The following is a 25,527-nucleotide window of genomic DNA, read 5'->3' on the forward strand; positions in this document are numbered from 1 at the left end:
CTCCGCTGTGTAGTAATCCGTCTGTGCTGTCGCTTACGCACTCCAGCGATAGATGGCTGTCCGAGCAGTAGCCGATACCGTGAAATGTTCTCTGAGTCTGCTGGCAGCGTGGCCCAAGGAATGAAGTCAAACAGCGGCACCTAGAAAGACAAACGGAAATATTTTAGTTTCAGAGGTAGACTGTCTGAAGTTGGTGATGTAAGGGATAAGTCACACGGGAACATAGTCCAGAGAATCTGCCTACCTGTAACCGGTGAGAGTCGACGTGCAAGTCCCACCATTCAGGCAAGGGTTTTGGGGCAGAGAATAACAGTTCTGGTAAAATTGTTTCTGTACCGGACATCTGCAGGACACGTTTCCGACTTGGGGAATTGAGACTAAAGATGCGCTACCTCCATCCGCGAGAGGCGGGGATCTGCTGACTGCGCCATGGATTGTGCACCCGCCATCCTGTGAACAGAAATCAATGGATACTTGGGAATTCCTCTCCTTCAGAACTGATCGGATCTGTCACTGAGAAGAATACAAAAAACCTCAGTTAAAAAGGCACCAAAAACATATCTAGAAACCATCCCAGTTCTGTAGCCATTAGGGGCCCCGGACCAGCTCCCTCCCACAACAAACGCAGATAAAGACGATTAAAACGCATCGCTCTTAGATGTTTATAACTAAAGTAAAGTAATAAACCCCCGGCTGTACCCTCAAAGATTCAAAATCAAGGGAATTATTTCCACAAAACTCTGAAAGACAAACAGGATACATCTAGATATCATGAGACTGATAAATATTCTGCGTTTTGTAATATCATTAATTTTAAGAGGCAGCCGGCGTTATTCTTACTCAGTAATAACGCCATAAACACTCTGTCCATACCTTCTCTCTCTGGGCTGTCAATAAGCTCCGTAAGATCTCGGGTTTGTGGCAGGAGGCGGCTCCGCATACTGAAAATGTCACGTCGGTCGCGTTATCCTCTGCGTTCACCACACTGAAGATGTGGATATGGCTGGGATGGGCAGCTGCCATGTCTGCCAGGACGGCCTGGAGCTGGTCACGTCTGCTGACTCCAAACTCATCCTTCTCTATGAATTCCTCTGCTGTAATGCCTAAAATGCGGGTTAAAAAGTTGAGATAACGTATTTACCCAGATAGGAGCGGGGAAGGGAATTGGGGTTACGCACTGAGTAGGACAAGGGTCACTTAATGCCAAGAGCGTTCCTGTCCCAAGGGCCACCATTTCCTTTTATCCCTATGCAGGGATACCACATCATTTTAATGTCTTCATGGTACAATGTAAAGGAGTCCAGGGAAATGGTTGCATATATATGTAGCTCTGGTGACCAGCACATCACTTCTTTATCTAGGGCAAACTCTATGATGGTCAAACCAGGCAGTCTTCCCATCAAATGTCCCAGCGGAGTCCTACAAGAATCTACCTGAGACCCCTCCGCACAACTTATTACTTACTTGTGAGTCTCAGAGACACCGAGCTGTGGAAGGCGTCACTTCCAATCTCTTGTACATACATTTTGATAGTAGAGAAGGTATCTGGCCACACACCGTCAGAAACCGTAATATTGAGGTTGTACGTTCCCTGCGGAGGTCTCTCGGTCATTAGGATTGTCGCGTTGTTTTGGTTCAACCAAAAATACCTACAGAAAACAAACTGTCAAGGCAATGTTATCTTCCTCAGACACGTCTTCTCTCTCCCACATACACCAGACACGTCTTCTCTCTCCCTCATACACCAGACACGTCTTCTCTCTCCCTCATACACCAGACACGTCTTCTCTCATACACCAGACACGTCTTCTCTCTCCCTCATACACCAGACACGTCTTCTCTCATACACCAGACACGTCTTCTCACTCCCACATACACCAGACACATCTTTTCTCTCCCTCATACACCAGACACGTCTTCTCTCTCCCTCATACACCAGACACATCTTCTCTCTCCCTCATACACCAAACATGTCTTCTTTCTCCCTCATACACCAGACACTTCAACTCTCTCCCCTCATACACCAGACACGTCTTCTTCCTCTTTAATACAACAGACACACCATCCTTTAATACACCAGACACATCTTCTCTCATACACCAGACACATCTTCTCTCATACACCAGACACATCTTCTCTCATACACCACAAACGTCTTCTCTCTTCCTCATACACCAGACACGTCTTCTCTCTCCCTCATACACCACACACTTCTTCTCTCTCCCTCATACACCAGACACGTCTTCTCTCTCCCTCATACACCACACACGTCTTCTCTCTCCCTCATACACCACACACGTCTTCTCTCTCCCTCATACACCAGACATGTCTTCTCTCTCCCTCATACACCAGACATGTCTCCTCACTCACTCATACACGTCTTCTTTCTCCCTCATCCACAAGACACGTCATCTCGCTCCCGCATACACCAGACATGTAATCCTGCTCCCTCCTACGCCAGACACGTCTTCTCTCTCCCTCATACACCAGACATGTCTTCTTGCTCTCTCATACACCAGAGATGTCTCCTTGTAAACTTATACAACAGACAAGTCATCCAGCTTCCACATACCCGAGACACGTCTCATCACTCCTTCACACACCAGACACATCATCTCGCTTCATCATACACGTCTGCTCACTCCCTCATACACCAGACACGTCTTCTCTCTCCCTCATACACCAGACACGTCTTCTCTCTCCCTCATACATCAGACACGTCTTCTCTCTCCCTCATACACCAGACACGTCTTCTCTCTCCCTCATACACCAGACACGTCTCCTTACTCCCTCATACAACAGACACTTCGTCTCTCTCCCTCATACACCAGACACGTCCTCTCTCTCTCTCATACACCCAGGGCCGGCCTTAGGGGTGTGCGACCTGTGCGGCCGCACAGGGCACCATGGCAACAGGGGAGTCTGCCCGGGACTTAAATTTAAGCATCGTTTTACTGTTTTGTTTTGTTTTTTACTTTATTTAACACCCTCCATGTTAAATAAAGTATTTTTACCTTTATTTAACATGGAAAAAAAACGATGTTGCAATTTACGTCCCGGGCTCGGCGCCCCTCACTCTTATTATTCCAGGGCTCAGCTGTGAAGGGCGCACCGCGGCAGATCGGGAAGACGGACGCCTCCCGCTTCCACCACAGGACTCCGGCAACGAGGGAAGTAAGGATAGGGAGAAGGGGCAGAGGAGGGGGAGGGGCAGTGAGAAGGGGATGGGGGTGGCGCCAGAAGAGTAGTCCGCACAGGGCGCCAGAATACTTAAGGCCGGCTCTGCATACACCAGACACTTCAGCTCTCTCCCTCATATATCAGACATGTATTCTCTCTCCCTCATACACCAGACACGTCTTCTCTCTCCCTCCTACACCAGACACTACAACTCTCTCCCTCATATATCAGACATGTCTTCTTGCTCCCTCATATATCAGACATGTATTCTCCCTCTCTTATACAAGAGACACGTCTGCTCACTCCCTCATACACCTGACATGTCGTCTCTCTCCCTCATACACCAGACACGTCTGTTTGTTCCCTCATACACCAGACACATCTTCTCTCTTCATCATACAAAAGACACGTCTTCTCTCACCCTCATACACCAGACATGTCTTCTTGCTCCCTCATACACCAGACATGTCTTATCTCTCCCTCATACACCAGAGATGTCTCCTCGGAAACATATAACCCAGACAAGTCATCCAGCTCCCACATACCCAAGACATGTCTCATCACTCCCTCACACACCAGACATGTCTTCTCTCTCCCTCATCCACAAGACACGTCATCTCGCTCCCTCATACACCAGACATGTCTTTTCTCTCCCTCATACAGCAGACACGTCTTCTTGCTCCGTCATACACCAGACACGTCTTCTCTCTCCCTCATATACCAGACACATCTTTTCTCTCCCTCATACACCAGACACGTCTTCTCTCTCCCTCATATTCCAGACACATCTTTTCTCTCCCTCATACACCAGACACGTCTTCTCCCTCTCTTATACACCAGACACGTCTTCTCTCTCCCTCATACACCAGACACATCTTTTCTCTCCCTCATACACCAGACACGTCTTCTCCCTCTCTTATACACCAGACATGTCTACTTCCTCTCTTATACAACATGTCCTCTCACTCCGTCATTTATCAGACACATCTATCTCCCTCATACACCAGACATGTCTTCTCAATCCTTCATACACCAGACGTGTCATCCAGTTCCTTCATACACCTTATAGACCGGCAGTAAAGATCGTCCTACCTTAGCAGTGATCCACCTGAATGATCAAAGTCTGACAATCTCAAACACTTGTCGTGACATAGAGTATTCCAATTTACCTCTGGATTGATGAATAAATATCCATCAACTTCTCTGAGACCTCTTTAAGCAACTGGTCAGCCACCGGCCGACATGGTCAACCTATAACCCATTGCGTGTCAATAGTGAAGTGCATTAATGACCATGTAATGCGTGTGTTATTCGAGCCATGGAACTCACCTGGGTATTTGAGAGATGGCGGAATAGTGTTTTGTATTCCATTCATCTTCATCCAGCACAACGACCTTCCCGATCTCTGCTGATGACCACCCGGCTGTTTTAAACAAGAGAAAATGGTAAGACATTCATAAGTACGTCTGCATTCGTGCCCATCTGTATTTTTAATCATTTGTCCTACATTCTGCTGTCAGGAACTGTACAAGATACGATGAGCATGCGCTGCCGGAGAAATAACTAGGACTAATTTCCAATACGTCCCTCCTGTTTAGCTCAGTGAAGCGCAGAATGAAAATAACTGACAGCCGTTGGCTAAAGATTATTCATTCGCTGCTGCTGCTCACTTTCACTTGGCGGCGTTTGCCAGGAGGGATTTTCGGATGTAAACTCATTGTGCAGATTTAAAGCGATCTAATAAATATCAACTCTTATATTTTACATGTCATTAGCCTACTTAAAAAATGTAAAAAAATAAATAAAAAATAAGAGTGTGCATGTGCGTCTGTCCTTGGCAAGGAGATTAATTATTTTTTCCTTTGTTTCGATCTCTCGTATGCTTAAATTATTCATTCATTTTATGTACAAATATAAAATTCATATTTATAAATCTTCTAGCAAAAAATGGCGTGTCTAGAACGACCTTTATCTTACAGCCACCATTCGCCACCGGTCTCTATAATCAGTTTAAAAACAAACATTATTCCTGCCTCTTTATGAAGAGAACATACGTATAACCAAACTGATGTCCGGGGGGGGGGGTAGGAAGGGTTATTAAAGACTTGGTGACAAGAAGAAAATTAGATTTCTGAGCCAAAACATGTAAAATAATGCATCTGGGACAGAGAACGTAAAGATATAATTAATAGCTACAACATTGGTCACAACAGCAGAGAAAGAGACTATTGAGGCTACTCACTTACAGGATGCAAACTCCGATGTCTTTGTGAGCTCCTCGGTGCGGGTTATCATTTTGATCAACAATGGTTATGGTTAACGTGCTTGTGGTGGCCCTAGGCGGGTCCCCGCTGTCTGTAATTATCACTGGAAGATAAAAAGCCCTCTCTATCTCTCGATCGAAGGACCTCGGAGTCTCAATAGAGGCCGTGCCGTTTCCGTGGTCAATTAGCATGAATGTTGAAGAATTCTGATGGTCATTTGGCAAAGTAAAAGTAAATGGGGCTCCGTTCTCTGCAGTATCTCCGATGTCTTGTTGACATGGACCGTCTGAGGCCAGACTGCGTTTTCCCAAACAATAGGTTTGTATGGAGCAGCCAATGCTGGCCCGTTGTCGTTAACATCCAGAAAGGTCTAGAATGACAGTTGCGCTTCCTGTTTGAACTGGGATACCCCGGTCTGAGGCTACAATCACCAGGTGGTATTGGGAAGTCACCTCCCGGTCTAGGGCTTTCACCACATTGACAGCCCCACTTTGGTCAACATAAAACTGACCGATGACATCAGACTCCATGTGAACGCCATAAACAAACTGTCCATTCCATGCGGAGTCGGCGTCAGAAGCTGTGACATGCGGAAGGGTAGAGCCCACGGTTATATTTTCCAAGAAAGGGGGCACTTGCAAAACGGATGGAATGAAAACCGGAGCGTGGTCATTGCAGTCCTGTAACTCGATCAGGCCGTGGGAAACTGAAGAAAAGTCCTGGACCTCGATGGGAAGGTTAAATCTCCGTTCCTGAGGGATCTCATATTATCGCGTGTTTCTCCTTTTGGTTGCTTTCAATAGTGAATGCGTGGCCTGGGTCTCCTCCAACGATGCTAAATGACAATAAAGCGTTTTCTCCGTCATCTTCATCTACTGCCACCACCTGAAGGACGTTAGAGGTGATTTCACTTGTCTCCCAGACGGTAGCATGCCACGTGTCCTGGGTGCACACCGGAGCGTGATCGTTGATATCTAGAACATGAATAGTTGCCGTACCGGTGGAACTCATTCCTCCGCCATCTTCTACTTCTATAAGAAGAAAGTAAGTATCTGTCTCTTCACGGTCTAGGCTCCCGAGGGCTGTATAAATAACACCGGTGGTGGAGTCTATGCCGAAGATGCCTCGGTTAAGCAAATCCAGGGGATTGTTAACGATGGAGTAAGTCAGAATAGCATTGGAACCCTTGGTTTTATGATCTCGATCACCTGCACTCATCTCCATGCCGGACGCGTTGGCAGGAGCGTTTTCCAGCACATCTCCACTGCAGGTGTTTCTCTCGCAGATGAAATGAGGCACGTGGTCATTCACATCATCTACATAAATGATCACACCGGCAAACCATGAGAGGCCATCTCCTCCTTCATCTGTGGGAAGAACCACAAGCCTCCAGAGAATGTGTTCCTCGCGATCCAGAGGCTTTTGGGCAAATATTCCTCCTCTCCTTTCATCTATGGTAAAAACATTACCGGCTCCGCTTCCATGTAGAGAACACTTCATGGTTCCTTGTTCTCGGTCATCTGGGTCTACAGCAGAAACCTTGACATACATCAAAGAGTAAACACAGTAGTATTGTTATTATTGGCCAAGAACATTTGAAGAATACTGTAACGGGTTCACCAAGAGAGCTGTAGTAACTCCCAGAGATCACCCAGTATCCTCCTGTTGTCCCCGGAATCACTTCCAGCACCAGCCAGCATGCGCACCTTGGAACCCAGCTATGTGTACCCAATAAGTAGACACAACTACCTTGAACTGAGTACAGCAGGAATGAACAGTTTACTCTTATAAAACATAGACTGATATAGCCACAGAACTTAATTAACATAAATCAACATTGATAAACTGGTAGACAACCCAACCTTGAATCCCCTTTAGCTACTGAATATCCCCCTGGCAGCCATCCTATTAATGGGATTAGTTTAACAATGGAGTCCCTGCCTGTTTGGCAGCCAGGCTGGAGCCATCTCTGAGTACCTTGGGCCCCTGTATGACAGCTCGTTCTGTCACAAATACCCCTAACCCCCTTGTTCTGAGAGTTATAAGGAAGATGAAGTCAAACAAATTCTGAAAACATGTTCAAAGTACAAGATACAAGTGGTGTAGACAGGGATACCTGCAGTACCAAAACCAGTAAGTGTGACAGCTCTTCCATTATGTGACCTTGGTACTCGTTCTGCGAGAAAACCGGAGCCTCATCATTTTTGTTCAACACGTTGATCATGACCGTGGCATAATCTTCCCACTTCCCGTCCGACGCCAGCGCAGTGAGTTCATAGACCGGCACCTCCTCGTAATTCAGTGGCTGGACAATGAAGACAGCGCCGGTTTCTGGGTCTACATCCAGGGCTCCCCCGTTATTCCCAGCTGTGATCTGATAGCAGATCTTTGCATTCATCCCTGTAACATAAACAAACATTCCGAGAGCTTCTTCCAAACCAAAGAGCTTCCCTTTAAACGGAACGACTTGTATGTCGAGTCAAATGAATGATCCGCATTACTGATAAGCACAGGAATGAGATATTACTAGTAGTTACTGACAATTCCTTTGCTCACCATTCTTCCGTTACGTGGACTTTATGTAGATTAGCAATTCTTTACTCTTTTGAGAACTAGGGGTGAAAACCCCTGGTCTAGGGGTATCAGTTGAACTATCCTTGGTCACATTCCTAGACCCAGTTGAACTATCCTTGGTCACATTCCTAGACCCAGCTGAACTATCCTTGGTCAAATTCCTAGAACCAGTTGAACTATCCTTGGTCACATTCCTAGACCCAGCTGAACTATCCTTGGTCACATTCCTACATTTATAACTCTTTGGGGGCAGAGCTCTGTAACTCTCTTACAACTCGGTCACACTTATTTCACCTTCATCTGGATCGGTGGCACTGACGAGGGCAGCAATGGATCCCACGTCCTGGTCTTCCTGCACGTTAACGTGGTAAGCGCGCTGAGCGAAGGCCGGCTGGTTATCATTAGCATCGCTGATGAAAACGCGCACGTACGCCGAGTCTGCAGAGACGAGAGGCAGGAGATTAAAATACTTCACAGAGGCACTTCTGTCAGCCGCAATTCCTTAAACTGTCCGCCCGCACGTTAAATGAAAGCTAATCTGCAGACAATCCGCGGACAGACCCTGCGGCTCGGAAACAATTTATACAGCCGCGTTATTCCAAAGCTCTTGAAGATGAGATGAATGTGGACGGGAATTTGGTTCAATGGATAACACGAGTATAACTGATGCCCCATGTCAATGGCTCATTTTTTAATTTTTTTATTTCTGGCCCAATCGCCCCAATAACGCATTTTATTGGGGTTAATTTGTTCTCATTTGCAAACCGTGCTGCTCTTCAGAGGAGCGTTAGGATGTAGATCCTTCTGAACACCATTATAAATTCACGATATTAAGCCGTTTGTGAAGCCTGAAGCTGCTTCTAGAATAGTTTTCATTAGCATTGCATAAAAGAATACATTTCATTTTTTGTGCATAACTTAGTTTAAATACACAAAAAGTGACATGATTTGCATAAACTTCTGGCAGCTTAAAGTAATTTTATACGAACAGATCTGCATGAGTTAATCCCTGGGTTTCTTTACATGTTGACAGGTGTGCCCAACCCTAAATATTTAAAAGGTGAGGAGGTAACAGGGCTGAGAGTTACCAACGTAACAATTGACCCTCCCTCTGGCACTGCAGCAGGATCAGACTTTGGGGTATTTTAGCAGGATCAGATGTTGGGGTGTGGAGGGGTATGGGTATCACAGCAGATCAGATGTTGGGGTAAAGAGGGGCATGGGTATCTCAGCAGGATCAGATGTTGGGGTATGGAGGGGTATGGGCATCTGAGCAGGATCAGACCTTGGGGTATAGAGGGGTATAGGTATCTCAGCAGGATCAGACGTTGGGGTATGGAGGGGTATGGGCATCTCAGCAGGATCAGACGTTGGGGTATGGAGGGGTATGGGTATCTCAGCAGGATCAGATGTTGGGGTATGAAAGGCTATGGGCATCTCAGCAGGATCAGACCTTGGGGTATGAAGGGCTATGGGCAACTCAGCAGGATGAGGCATTGGGGTTTTATGGGCTATGGGCTATGGGCACTGCTTTGTGAACATACATTGGGGTGGTTTGTGGGCAACTTAGCAGGAACAGACCTTGGGGTATGGCGTGGCATGGGTATTTCAGCAGGATCAGACCTTCGGGTAGGGAGGGCTATGGGTATCTCAGCAGGATCAGACCGTGGGGTAGGGGAGAGTAGGGAGGGCTATGAGTATCTCGGCAGGACCTTGGGGTGGGGAGGGTTGTGGGAAACTATTTAGTAATAGATCTTGGGATGTATGCTGCATTTTGGTTGAGCAGTAAGGCCACTGTGCCAAAATAAACCCCATATTATCCTCACCAGAATTGGGTTGCCCATGTTTTCCAGGTCGAGCAGACTCTGATCCATCTGACGACATAACTTCTAGGAGATACGAGCCCTTGGTCTCCCGGTCAAACACGGCAGCTGTGTAAATGACTCCCGTCTGGGGATCAATGTGGAAAAGAGCATGGTCTCCGCTGCGATCTTCTAAAATAGAATAGGTGATCTGGAGCAAGACAATCAGACCACAGTTAGCGCAGGCTGGCCTGAAAACACTTTGCTGATATAAGGTGGAGCTGATGGAAAATCACTAATGCTCTTTGTTGCAAAGGCCTGGAAGCTTTTACTGAACATGTTCTGCCAGGACTACATATATTATTAACATAACAGTAATGCCGGTGCGCAGGAAATGCTGCGATCCGATGAGCAGATTGGTATGGCCCTGTCCTACAGATTGGTATGGCCCTGTCCTACAGACTGGTATGGCCCTGTCCTACAGACTGGTATGGCCCTGTCTTACAGACTGGTATGGCCCTGTCTTACAGACTGGTATGGCCCTGTTTTACGGATTGGTATGGCCCTGTTTTACGGATTAATATGCCCCTGTTTTACAGATTGGTATGCCCCTGTCCTACGGATTGATATGCTCCTGTCCTACGGATTGATATGCCCCTGTCCTACGGATTGGTATGCCCCTGTCCTACGGATTGGTATGCCCCTGTCCTACGGATTGGTATGGCCCTGTCCTACGGATTGGTATGGCCCTGTCCTACGGATTGGTATGGCCCTGTCCTACGGATTGGTATGGCCCTGTCCTACGGATTGGTATGGCCCTGTCCTACGGGTTGGTATGGCCCTGTCCTACGGGTTGGTATGGCCCTGTCCTACGGGTTGGTATGGCCCTGTCCTACGGGTTGGTATGGCCCTGTCGTACGGGTTGGTATGGCCCTGTCCTACGGGTTGGTATGGCCCTGTCCTACGGGTTGGTATGGCCCTGTCCTACGGGTTGGTATGGCCCTGTCCTACGGGTTGGTATGGCCCTGTCCTACGGGTTGGTATGGTCATAAAGCACATTGTTTTACATGTGCAAATTACAGGAATATATGCTATGGCTAGAAGGACCAGGGATATCTGAAGAACATGCGTCAATGGGTGCAGATTTTATAAATTGGTACCGCATTTAGTATACCAAGGAACACAGAGCTATAGGAGTCAGAGTGTGCATGTGATGAGGTTTCACGTATGAACTCACCTCTCCATTCAGTCCTCTTGGTCAGATGCAGACACCTGGAGCACAAATGTTCCCAATTCAAGGACTTCTGCAACGGTGGCCTCATATATGGACGACGTAAAGAAGGGCACATTGTCATTCACATCTGCAATATAAACAAGTCCGGCTTCACATTTGCTCTTCTAGCAGCACAGGCACAGAATTGATATCCGGAGATTCTACCTGTAATGTTAATGTACACCGTAGTGAAGGCAGCCAATGGCACAGCAGCAACGGTCTGAGCTCGGATCTTCAGGATAAAAGTCCTGGTTGTTTCCTAATCTAAAGGTTCAGCTACAAGAACGGAGGCAGAGCCTTCTTCTCGATTTACCGTCGGGTAGAAACGAACGGGCATGATAGTCTCCGGGACCAATCCTTCCTCTAAATTGTACGTCACACGAGGGTCTCCCAGCAGTGAGGAAGCTTTAACGGTCTGTAGGAATGGCAGAACATTGTGTAATTAACAGTGAATTACAGTAAAAAGAAGCCCTCAACAGCAGGAAGTCCACTCGGAAATGACAGACATTAGAAGGGTGATTAAGGCTCCTTAGAGGTGATGTCTCCATACCCCGTTCCCTCTCACTAGTTTCATATCAGGCCTAACGGGAAGCAGATGTCTAGATGGGTATGATCCCTGGTAGCCAGGCATGAGGGAGAAATCCATATTCAGATGAGATCATACACCAATGGGCGGAATCCTTCTATGACTCAATGGCTGGAAGCATTGTACAGTTCCCACCGACGGGTGGAAAAATTCCACTGGTTTCCAGGTCAGAGGTCACGTCATACCACAACAGGCGTATCTCTCATGGTATTTTCTGGAATCACCAGGTCATATCTTTCTTTTCCCAGACCGGAGGCTGATTCTGAGCATCTGTGATTCGAACGGCTACTTCCACCTGCGTGCTTCTATTTTCTCCGTCCGCGGCCGTGACCTCTAGTGTTATTAATGATTTCTGATGGGGGGAAAAAAGGACAAAAAAATTACACGAACGTGAGAAATGAATTACATTCACTTAAACCTTCTGCATTCAGCAACCTGCCCGACCGTATGTTTATAGAGGCCAGTCACAGTCTGAAGGTCTCGCACAAAGAAAAGACAAAAAACAACCAAAAAATGCTCTCCCAATTGATTTAAAAGCTTTAAGCGACAGATGGTTGAGGAGTTTCATGCACCACTCACATACTCTGGTACTCAAAGTGTTAATTAGTTGTATGGTACTTGTCCTAGAGGGTTTTTCATTCTATCGCCCAACCAATTTCCAATTGCAGAGCTACCCAGAGGCACGTATCAAAAAAAACAAGAGAAAAAGACAGTGGACCATTCCCAGCAATCATATTGTATAAAGGGGCCTGGGGTCAGAAGGCGACCCCGTGATATTTTAATTTCACTTGTTGAAATGTAAGTTGGTTCTCTAAACACGGCATGTAAACGCTTGCTACGTTACCTGAGGTATTGGCTGGCGAACATAAAGCCACCCCGTAGAGGTGTTAATGCTGAAGGCCACTGGTTCCTCTCCAGACACGGAGTACGTGATCGTTCACGCCATAATCGTCATCACGGGCCGCAACGTGGAGGAAGCCGGCCAAGCTCTTGTGGACCAACAGATCTAGGAAGACTCTTAACTCCACTTAACGCTATAACTAGAAGAGGACAGAGGAACATGATGGGGACTTGGTGCTTGTAGAGATCTCATACTCTACCCACGGAGACTCAATTACATTCGTAGTGGTTGTTCTCAAAGCTGGGGTCGTTGTCATTTTGGTCCTGGATCTGTATGTTGATCTGGCACAGCCCTATGAGAGGCTCGGCCGCCTGGTCTGTGGCTTTGATGGCGACGGGGAACTCTTTCTGCTTCTCCCGATCAAAGCTCTGAAGGGTTGTCAGGACTCCTGCGTGGGAAACGTGTTAAAGAAAGCACGGAGGCAATGTGACTGGCAATTCCTGCTAGAACACGTAAAAAACATTTTCTCATAAGCTTTTGGCTGATTAACATGACCTACAACCATGGTTAAAACCTGCATCGCCGAGCCTGACGCACTGGTTTTAACAGAATCAAATGAAGCTCCACGATGTCACCTCTGGCTGCTGACCCTGGGGTAGAAGGGTAGAAGCGTATCCACCAATCCAGCAAAAAGCATATTAAAAACCTGGGAGGAAAGTGTGTCCTCGGTCACCGTGCCGCAGCCCTTCTCTCCATACAATGTTTAAAGGGCTTTAAGGTATAGGAGGCGGTGGCACCTGTGTCCGGATGGATGCTGAATGCAGGAAGAGAGCCCTCGCGATGAACGATCCCGGGCTTCACTTGACGCCAACGTCTGCGTCTTTTGCCTCCGCCTGCAGCACAGACGTTCCTGGGGGCTGCTTCTCCAGGAGTACGGCGCGGTGACGGTACTGGGCACACCGGAAATAACGTTACATCCACACATTTGTGTTAGGATCCGGCTACATCTTGGAGCCAAAGACAGTTCTAACGCGGCTTCAGTTCGTTGGCGTTCAGTAAGGGATTATTCTCCTAAGCGGTTTTCTGGAGTTAATGTATGAGGTATCTGATGGAAGACGGGCTTGTTCCAGTTGACATCATCGACTCTCACGGCGACCGAAGTCGTGCTGGTGAGACTGTGAGGACCCCCGAAGCGTTGTCATCTGTGGCGGTCACGTATAGAACATACTCGGCTCCATGATGCTTTGGAAGCAGGTTAGAACCCAGACGGATTATTCCTGTTAAATGGTTTGAGGATAAATCAGTCCCATTGTTACAAATCCTTAACCCAGGGTAAGCGATACCCCCTACTCAACTACATAGGAATGTCAAGTTATAGTTCTAGGGAGGAACTTGATTTTATCTGAATTTTCTTCTTAAGGTAGCAGAATATGCTAGAAATCGTCCGGTATCTGTAAAAAGCATCGGTGGTATTTTACAAAAGAAAGCTCCACGTACCTTTCTCGGGGTCAATAATAATGTTTCCTTCTGGATTTCCTTCCGAAATGCTGTAAGTAACATGATCTCCATCTGGATCAAAGGCATGTACGGCGGCAACCAGGGTGTTGGGAGCCGCTTCCTCTGATACAAACTTTCTGTGTCTGGAAAACAATCCCCGGAGTCCATAATCAAGTCCCTCCGCAGAGAAACGCTGCCATAGAACCATTCAGTGCTACCTCCTATCTTGAGGCTCGTGCAACACCAAACCTATAGGTCTTCTGAGCCGAAAACTCATCCCAGTCCGACCGGCCCCGGCAAACCACTTGTGAGACGTTATAGAATGAAGTCTATGCAGTCGCCTTTCATTTATGGATCGTATCGGGGGAAACTCTCGAGCCTTCGTTGGGAGAGACCTGATTAGGTTATGGGAGTGAAGCTGATACGCCGGCTACAATATCTTACGCCATAAAGAAAAAAGGCCGAACCGCGACCTTCTCCCCGGCAGAGACGTAATAGACCTTCTATGCCCGGCTTTAAAACGTATCGCGCTCTCGTCTCCAGAGAATCGCGGGAATTACAGACATGTCATCGATGATAATAGGTTAAAAAAGAAAAAAATGAATTGCATGACTTTATGATAAATGAATTTGGGCAAGCGGAAGAAATATGAAATGAGAAAACCCTGAATGAGAAAAAAGGGTAACCAGCGGCCATTACGCCGAGACGCCTGCTCTGTCCGGATCACACGGCTGCAATTCCAAGGAGACCAGAGAGGAGATTATTGGGGAATCCCTCGTTTCTCCAATAAGCCGGACCCTCACTCACGAGTTTCTCCAATACGCAGGCCCCTCACTCACGAGTTTCTCCAATAAGCCGGCCTGTGGGAACTCCTTAAGTCCAGACGGTTTCCTATGATGTTGTTCGGATCACAGAATTCACAGATTCACAGAGCTTACAGAGAGAGAGAGCATGGCTATACATATCCGTGGGCTCTGATCACCGCAGGTTATAACAGGGATCGCTCCATAGACTCCCACAGATTTCTCTATTAATTGTTTAAAAGCAGAACACACAGCAAGATTTTACATGTGGGGCAGTCACCATGGAGACCAGTGGGGTGTTAAATGTAGTACAGTCACCATGGAGACCAGTGTGATGTTTGCCATGTAGCACTGGTTCCGAATGGACCCCTTACCGGTGCCATCCAGCACTCTGAAGAGACAGCGGTGTTTGGCAGTGGACTCCCTGTCCAGGGTCCTGAAGAGGGTCATGGCGCCGGTCTCCCAGTTGGGAGACTGGCTGGAATGAGGAGACATTGAGTTCTCCAGGTTCCAGGGCGCTCACAGCAGAGCACAGGGCGGCGTTTTCTGCTATGGAGATGGCATAGAACGCCTGGGATGCCCTCTTCCGCCTGAAGAAGCACAGAGAAGCCTCCTCTTTACTGGGCACCGAAAACGTCTTGGCCCTGGGGCAAATCCGCAGCTGTAGGGGGGGGCGCTGCGCAACGGGGGCTGGCCGTGGTCCTGGGCATACATAGTCAGGTTAAGGGGCTTCTTGACGTTCAGAAAGGACCCCACCAGGACCACCTGGCCGGTCTTCGGGACGATGAAGAAGAAGTAGTCGCTGGTGGGCTCGGCGAAGTACACCAGCTCGGCGTTGGTCCCTTGATCCAGATCGTGGCCAAAGACTCTGAACACCAAGGACCTCAGCCCCGCCGTCTCATCCAGGCTGATTGTGGCGTAGTTCGCGGGGGCAATCCGGGGGGCATTATCATTCTAATGCAACACGTGCACGGTGAGCACGGCCAGCTCGCTGACGGTATGCCCCGGAGAGGAGCACCGCTGGCAGCACAGTCCCAGCCTGAACACATACCGGGAGCTCTCCTCCCTGTCCAGCACCTGGGTGGTCTTCAGAGACAGCTGGGCATACCTGTGGTGGAAATAGACCTCAAACAGAGACCCCCTGTCCCCGAGCAGCTCCAGATGCAGCGGGCAACCTGTTACCCCGGAGCACCAAGGCTGGGGGCTGATCCTGTTCAGGGGGATGTTTAACCCATTCACTTTAGTCCCTATGGGCCAGTTCTCCTGCACCGACCCAGAGAAGACTTTTAGGTCTTTTAGGTCCTTCATCAGTCCAGGTGGCCAGAGACACCAGAGCGCACCTGGAAAGGAGGATGCAGAGCAGGCAGCCCCTGAGCCGGGTCCTCATCACCCCCAGCAGGCTAGGAAAAGGGGATTAAATGGAAACGAGAAGATACAATGTATCAAAAACCCAGCAACATCTGCGATCCTCCTGGAGCTGACGACAGCTTGATGCAGAATACCCCGGGGAGTTATTCTCAAGTGCTATTGAGATTGGGTGCCAGCTTTTAGACCACAAATCAGGCTTTAGATAACCCTCATCTTTCCTCTGCGTGCAAATAGATCCGATGATATCTACGGCAACGAAATCTACAATCCCACTCGGCGAGGTCAACGTGGGGTATCCATAAAGACCTCAGAGCTCATGCAAACTCAAGCATAACTGTCCCTCATCAACCATCCTCTTTGTAAAGCTCATAACTGCTGCAGATCCTGAGAAACCCAACTTGTAGTCCACCGCCGCCATCAACATCTTAGCTTCCAAAGAAGATCAGTAGCAGCTGTAGGGTTTGTCTGGTACATCATTACAAACTCAACAGCCAGCAGGATAAATGCTTTAGAACCCAGCATGTATGCGGTAGAACAATAAGAACCCTTAAGAACCCAAACTTGTAGCCCACTGCTGCCATCAACCTCTTAGCTTCCAAAGCATATCTGCAGCAGCTGTAGGCTCCGCGGACCACCGGGTATATGGAAGTTCCACGGCACTGAGTACGCGCCCGGGCAGCAGGTCCCCGCGCGGGCCCGGGCAGCAGGTCTGCAGATATAAAGTTATAATATAAAGACGCAGATCTGCAGATATAAAGATGCAGATCTGCAGATATAAAGTTATAATATAAAGACACAGATCTGCAGATATAAAGACGCAGATCTGCAGATATAAAGTTATAATATAAAGACACAGATCTGCAGATATAAAGTTATAATATAAAGACACAGATCTGCAGATATAAAGTTATAATATAAAGACGCAGATCAGCAGATACAAAGTTATAATATAAAGACGCGGATCTGCAGATACAAAGTTATAATATAAAGACGCAGATCTGCAGATATAAAGTTACGATATAAAGACGCAGACCTACAGATATAAAGTTATAATATAAAGACGCAGATCTGCAGATATAAAGTTACGATATAAAGACACAGATCTGCAGATATAAAGACGCAGATCTGCAGATATAAAGACGCAGATCTGCAGATATAAAGACGCAGATCTGCAGATATAAAGACGCAGATCTGCAGATATAAAGACGCAGATCTGCAGATATAAAGACGCAGATCTGCAGATATAAAGACGCAGATCTGCAGATATAAAGACGCAGATCTGCAGATACAAAGTTATAATATAAAGACGCGGATCTGCAGATATAAAGTTATGATATAAAGACGCAGATCTGCAGATATAAGGTTACGATATAAAGACGCAGATCTGCAGATATAAAGTTATAATATAAAGACGCAGATATGCAGATACAAAGTTATAATATAAAGACACAGATCTGCAGATACAAAGTTATAATATAAAGACGCAGATCTGCAGATATAAAGACGCAGATCTGCAGATACAAAGTTATAATATAAAGACGCAGATCTGCAGATATAAGGTTACGATATAAAGACGCAGATCTGCAGATATAAAGTTATAATATAAAGACGCAGATCTGCAGATACAAAGTTATAATATAAAGACGCGGATCTGCAGATATAAAGTTATAATATAAAGACGCGGATCTGCAGATATAAAGTTATAATATAAAGACGCGGATCTGCAGATACAAAGTTATAATATAAAGACGCAGATCTGCAGATACAAAGTTATAATATAAAGACGCAGATCTGCAGATATAAGGTTACGATATAAAGACGCAGATCTGCAGATATAATGTTACGATATAAAGACGCAGATCTGCAGATATAATGTTATAATATAAAGATGCAGATGTGCAGATATAAAGTTATAATATAAAGACGCGGATCTGCAGATATAAAGTTATAATATAAAGACGCAGATCTGCAGATATAAAGTTACGATATAAAGACGCAGATCTGCAGATACAAAGTTATAATATAAAGACGCGGATCTGCAGATATAAAGTTATAATATAAAGACGCAGATATGCAGATACAAAGTTATAATATAAAGACGCGGATCTGCAGATATAAAGTTACGATATAAAGACGCAGATCTGCAGATATAAAGTTACGATATAAAGACGCAGATCTGCAGATACAAAGTTATAATATAAAGACGCGGATCTGCAGATATAAAGTTATAATATAAAGACGCGGATCTGCAGATACAAAGTTATAATATAAAGACGCAGATCTGCAGATACAAAGTTATAATATAAAGACGCAGATCTGCAGATATAAGGTTACGATATAAAGACGCAGATCTGCAGATATAATGTTACGATATAAAGACGCAGATCTGCAGATATAATGTTATAATATAAAGATGCAGATGTGCAGATATAAAGTTATAATATAAAGACGCAGATCTGCAGATATAAGGTTACGATATAAAGACGCAGATCTGCAGATATAAAGTTACGATATAAAGACGCAGATCTGCAGATACAAAGTTATAATATAAAGACGCGGATCTGCAGATATAAAGTTATAATATAAAGACGCAGATATGCAGATACAAAGTTATAATATAAAGACGCGGATCTGCAGATATAAAGTTACGATATAAAGACGCAGATCTGCAGATATAAAGTTACGATATAAAGACACAGATCTGCAGATATAATGTTATAATATAAAGATGCAGATCTGCAGATATAATGTTATAATATAAAGATGCAGATCTGCAGATATAAAGTTATAATATAAAGACGCAGATCTGCAGATACAAAGTTATAATATAATGATGTAGATCTGCAGATATAAGGCTACGATATAAGGAGCCAAATCCAGTGAAAGTAATGCGTGGCCGAGCCAACTAACCACAGCCATTAATATCACATTTGTTGCACAAAGTCAGAATTATCCGGGCAATTAAACACGGAACGTCCAGAACACGGCAGAGAACCGAGGGGCATCTAGGGGCGTGCGGGAGGCTTTAAATAACACATAGCAAACAAAAATGGCAGACAGCATTATTACTATTATTATTATTACTTATATACACAATATATACAACGTATCAGCACCAAGAACTTGGAAGGATCAGCTTTACACACACATGAGAAGGTAACCGGCACGCCGCGGCCCAGCGAGCGAATCAAACCCCAGAACATGGACATAAAGTCTGCACAAAGAGTCAACAGCGCTACAATATTAACCCTCTGTGTGCCACAGCGGCGTGCGGCCCAGCGCCAGGCAAACACAATCGTATCGTTAAAGACATATAAGCGAGCGGCAAACATCTCAGATGCTGCATCACAACAGCATAAAACACAGGGTTTAACCTTTTCGGCCCAGTTTGTATTTTTAAAAAAAAAACTATTTATTGATTAATAAAACCACATGCTTGTCTTGTAAACAAGCCACTCACCGGCCCTCCGTGTCCGTACTGTAATAGTTCAAACAATCCCTCCATGGGGTAGATTTTGGTGTAATAATCCAGACCCCAGAGCTCCGCCGATCTGCAACCAATATTATATTCCAGGGCCTTGGCCTGCTGCTTGATTGAGCAGATAATTCCCCAATTCACCCCAAACAGATTTTTCGGGGGGCAGAAAGTTGACAGCAGCCCCCCACGCAAACTTGTGGGGTCTTTTGGTTTTCCATTTCCTAATAGAAAGAGTGGATTAAGCGGCAACATCAAAACAGCTCTTTGGAAATCACTGAACAGCCCAGCAGTCCTGACCCAGGTGGATCAATCAGGGCCGCCCTCTACCTGCAAGATCCACCTCCATTCCTACCAGGAGATCCTGACAGCCTGCGGGGGGCAGACCTCGCAGTAACAATACGTGAATAAACTGTGATATTCATCGGAGGACAGCTACCGCATGGAGAGGGGCAATAATAATCATTATTATGTGAACGATGTATAACGGGGCAATATCTGCACTTTATGCTATAAGATTGGACTATAGCATGTGCTATACAAAGTTTCAGACATGGCGTCTGTTCATCCTCACCCCAGCCTCAGGGGGCACCGGAAAATGAATGCGGTTCATTGTCAACCAAAATATTCAATGATGCAACATTTTTTAAAAATAAATGATTGTATCGATAACAATAATAATAATATTATTAATAACAATAATAGCAATACTAATAATAATAATCATAAAATATAACAATACTAATAGTAATAATATTATTAATAGTAGTAATAATATTATTAATAACAATAATAATAACAGTACCGTATTTGCTCAATTATAAGACAAGGTTTTTCCCAGAGCAAATGCTATGAAAAATACCCCTCGTCTTATAATCAGACCTCAAATAGGTCTGACTATGAGACTAAGATCCAGATCCCCTGCAGCGATGCAGGGGACCTGGATCCTCCTGTGTTATGCCCCCCCCCAACTTACCGGTGCATCTGAGTCCCCGGTGCTTAGTCTGGGCAGCGTGTAGAGCTCTACCCGATTCGCGTAGACAACTTCCGCTGCAGCCGAACTTGTGTACGCGAATCACGTAGAGCTCTACACGCTGCCCGGACTAAGCACCGGGGACTCCCCCGATAAGTTTGGAGGAGGGAGGGGGAGGGAGTGTTAAACGGGGGGCATAAGGCATTTCTGGAGGCAGAGTGCTCTGTGAAATGCCTTTTTACCCCCTTAATGCCACTCTGCCTCCAGAAATGCCTTTTAACCCTCTATACGCCACTCTGCCTCCTGAAATGCCTTATACCTCCCTATATGCCACTCTGCCCCATAATATGCCTTTTAACCCCCTAAATGCCAGAGTGGCATATAGGGGTATAAGGCATTTCTGGAGGCAGAGTGGCACATATGGGGTCAAAAGGCATATCATGGGGCACAGTGGCATATAGACGGTTAAAAGGCGTATCATGGGGCACAGTGGCATTTAGGGGGATAGCATGAGAGGATAAATGAGTGTGAGTAAAGGCACAATGGGGGGCTGAGCGTGAGACTGTGAGTAATAGAAAAGAAGTACAATGTCTTATATGTTGCTAACAAAACAAGTTACGTCCCCATGAAGGCAGAAAACCTTACGGAGTGGAGCAGCAGCTGGTGGGAAATGCCTTCTTGCCCCGGCTCAGAGCAGCAGACCCGTGCAGAGCATTGTACATCCCTAAAAGAGAAAGCGTTTAAGGCATCAATAAGACAAAGACCAATGTGGGGAAGGCAGAGCATTTCACCACCTTATAGTGCGCTATGTACCCACCTTTAAGCAAGCCCATGTATCATGCCGTCACTCACACTCATTTGCTCCCTAATGCTGTCACTCACGTCCGTCATACTGTTATTCACACTGACGCCCTTTCTCATGCTGTCACTCACTCTGAGATCCTCCCTCATGTTGTGACAATGATTTTGTTACTCAAACTCAGCATCTTCCAATCCTAAGGGTGCCATTCACTGCCCTTCACTCACTCCACATGATGACGCCAAATGATAAATCACAGAGTCACACCATTAAAGCTGACATGTAATTACATAGTATGTCCACAAGACGGCGCCAAAGTATAACAAATTCCAATTTAATATTGTTAATGGAACTGTCATGCGCACCAGTGACCAGCAGGGGTCAGCATTTTCATGACATACAGTTATATAAGATATATTTTGGCCTTGCTGCCCTCTGGTGGGGATGGATGATCATTGCGCCGAGAGAAGCTGCTGGTAAATTAAATAAATAGTGAGTGTTCTTCATGCAGCATACAGATTATGGAAATAATGACGTCACGGGGTAAATTAGACCCCAATAAATATATATGTATTCATAGGTTATCATGCAGTATATGGTGTAATATTATATCTGACATGTACTTCACTCACGCTCAGTTCACATGATGATCCCAAAGGATAACAAATCCTAACTTCACACCATTTAACCTGACATGCAATTACATAGTATGTCCACAAGACGGCGCCAAAGTATAACAAAATCCAATTTAATATTGTTAATGGAACCGTCATGCACACCAGTGACCACCAGGGGTCCTAACTTCGCACCATTTAACCTGACATGTAATTACATAGTATGTCCACAGGACGGCGCCAAAGTATAACAAAATCCAATTTAATATTGTTAATGGAACTGTCATGCGCACCAGTGACCAGCAGGGGTCAGCATTTTCATGACGTACAGTTATATAAGATATATTTTGGCCTTGCTGCCCTCTGGTGGGGATGGATGATCATTGCACCGAGAGAAGCTGCTGGTAAATTAAATAAATAGTGAGTGTTCTTCATGCAGCATACAGATTATGGAAATAATGACATCACGGGGTAAATTAGACCCCAATAAATATATATGTATTCATAGGTTATCATGCAGTATATGGTGTAATATTATATCTGACATGTACTTCACTCACGCTCAGTTCACATGATGATCCCAAAGCATAACAAATCCTAACTTCACACCATTTAACCTGACATGCAATTACATAGTATGTCTACAAGACGGCGCCAAAGTATAACAAAATCCAATTTAATATTGTTAATGAAACCGTCATGCACACCAGTGACCACCAGGGGTCCTAACTTCGCACCATTTAACCTGACATGTAATTACATAGTATGTCCACAGGACGGCACCAAAGTATAACAAATTCCAATTTAATATTGTTAATGGAACTGTCATGCGCACCAGTGACCAGCAGGGGTCAGCATTTTCATGACATACAGTTATATAAGATATATTTTGGCCTTGCTGCCCTCTGGTGGGGATGGATGATCATTGCACCGAGAGAAGCTGCTGGTAAATTAAATAAATAGTGAGTGTTCTTCATGCAGCATACAGATTATGGAAATAATGACATCACGGGGTAAATTAGACCCCAATAAATATATATGTATTCATAGGTTATCATGCAGTATATGGTGTAATATTATATCTGACATGTACTTCACTCACGCTCAGTTCACATGATGATCCCAAAGGATAACAAATCCTAACTTCACACCATTTAACCTGACATGCAATTACATAGTATGTCTACAAGACGGCGCCAAAGTATAACAAAATCCAATTTAATATTGTTAATGAAACCGTCATGCACACCAGTGACCAGCAGGGGTCCTAACTTCGCACCATTTAACCTGACATGTAATTACATAGTATGTCCACAGGACGGTGCCAAAGTATAACAAATTCCAATTTAATATTGTTAATGGAACTGTCATGCGCACCAGTGACCAGCAGGGGTCAGCATTTTCATGACGTACAGTTATATAAGATATATTTTGGCCTTGCTGCCCTCTGGTGGGGATGGATGATCATTGCACCGAGAGAAGCTGCTGGTAAATTAAATAAATAGTGAGTGTTCTTCATGCAGCATACAGATTATGGAAATAATGACATCACGGGGTAAATTAGACCCCAATAAATATATATGTATTCATAGGTTATCATGCAGTATATGGTGTAATATTATATCTGACATGTACTTCACTCACGCTCAGTTCACATGATGATCCCAAAGCATAACAAATCCTAACTTCACACCATTTAACCTGACATGCAATTACATAGTATGTCTACAAGACGGCGCCAAAGTATAACAAAATCCAATTTAATATTGTTAATGAAACCGTCATGCACACCAGTGACCAGCAGGGGTCCTAACTTCGCACCATTTAACCTGACATGTAATTACATAGTATGTCCACAGGACGGCGCCAAAGTATAACAAATTCCAATTTAATATTGTTAATGGAACTGTCATGCGCACCAGTGACCAGCAGGGGTCAGCATTTTCATGACATACAGTTATATAAGATATATTTTGGCCTTGCTGCCCTCTGGTGGGGATGGATGATCATTGCACCGAGAGAAGCTGCTGGTAAATTAAATAAATAGTGAGTGTTCTTCATGCAGCATACAGATTATGGAAATAATGACATCACGGGGTAAATTAGACCCCAATAAATATATATGTATTCATAGGTTATCATGCAGTATACGGTGTAATATTATATCTGACATGTACTTCACTCACGCTCAGTTCACATGATGATCCCAAAGGATAACAAATCCTAACTTCACACCATTTAACCTGACATGCAATTTCATAGTATGGTCACAAGACGGCGCCAAAGTATAACAAAATCCAACTTAATATTGTTAATGGAAGCGTCATGCACACCAGTGACCAGCAGGGGTCAGCATTTTCATGACATGCAATTATATATGATATAATTGGGCCTTGCTGCCCTCTGGTGGGGATGGATGATCATTGCACCAAGAGAAGCTGCTGGTAAATTAAATAAATAGTGAGTGTTCTTCAAAGCTGAGTGCGAGTGATAACTCGAGAGACAAGCTCACAGTGAGCGACAAAAAGAGCAGGGTGCCGAGGGGTGTCAGGTCCCAGGGCAATAACATCTTGGTTTGAGCTCTACTGCATTAAACGGGCTAACTAACAATACGAGATTCACCATCTTTAGAAGCCCATAATCGGCCATATTGTTACAGCCATATCAGGTCCAACACTCCATTCGGGTCTGCCATCTTGGAACACTCCATTTCCGGTCCGCCGGAACTCTCACCTTACAGACCCAAAGTGTAAAGAAAAAGAATAAAACACATATGCTCTGGAGACTTAAGCCATTTTACACGAGGGGCAGAGCTCAAGCACAACGGGGAAGGCAGAGCACGAGCGAGAGGGGATTCAGTGTCCCAACACAAGCTCTTGCACATGCTCTGTGTCGCTTCTCACTCAATCTATGTCCATCCCTCTCTTATGCTCTTGCTCTGCATCCCTCATACGCACACTTTCTGCTCCTCCTTGTGCACCCGCTCACGCTCTGGGTGCCTCTATCACACTGGCCCCCTACCTGTGCATTCAACCACACTCTTCATCCTCTCTCATTCATGCTCTGCCTACCCTTATGCTCTGCATCCCTTCTCATGCTCTGTTCCCCCCTCACTCATACTGTTACCCTGTGAGAACATGGTTTCCAATTTACCAGCAGCTTCTCTCGGTGCAGTGATCATCCATCCCCACCAGAGGGCATCAGTCCAAATATATCATATAACTGTCATTAAAATGCTGACCCCTGCTGGTCACTGGTGTGCATGACAGTTCCATTAATATTAAATTGGAGTTTGTTATACTTTGGCGCCATCGTGTGGACATACTATGTAAATACATGTCAGCTTAAATGGTGTGACGTTAGGACCCCTGCTGGTCACTGGTGTGCATGACGGTTCCATTAATAATATTAAATTGGAATTTGTTATACTTGGGCGCCATCGTGCACGTCAGATATAATATTTGTTTAATGGAGTCTG

General features: G+C 45.4%; 1 pseudogene; it reads right to left on the minus strand.

Annotated features, from left to right (window-relative positions):
• The window catches only part of LOC149299359 (neural-cadherin-like), a 30,711-nt pseudogene extending 5,222 nt beyond the window's left edge, over positions 1–25,489 (minus strand).
• Positions 25,490–25,527: the final 38 nt, after the last annotated feature.

This window comes from Sceloporus occidentalis, unplaced genomic scaffold (assembly GCF_023333645.1).
Source record: "Sceloporus occidentalis isolate IW3139 unplaced genomic scaffold, rSceOcc1.0.p SCAF_29, whole genome shotgun sequence".
NCBI lineage: Eukaryota > Metazoa > Chordata > Lepidosauria > Squamata > Phrynosomatidae > Sceloporus > Sceloporus occidentalis.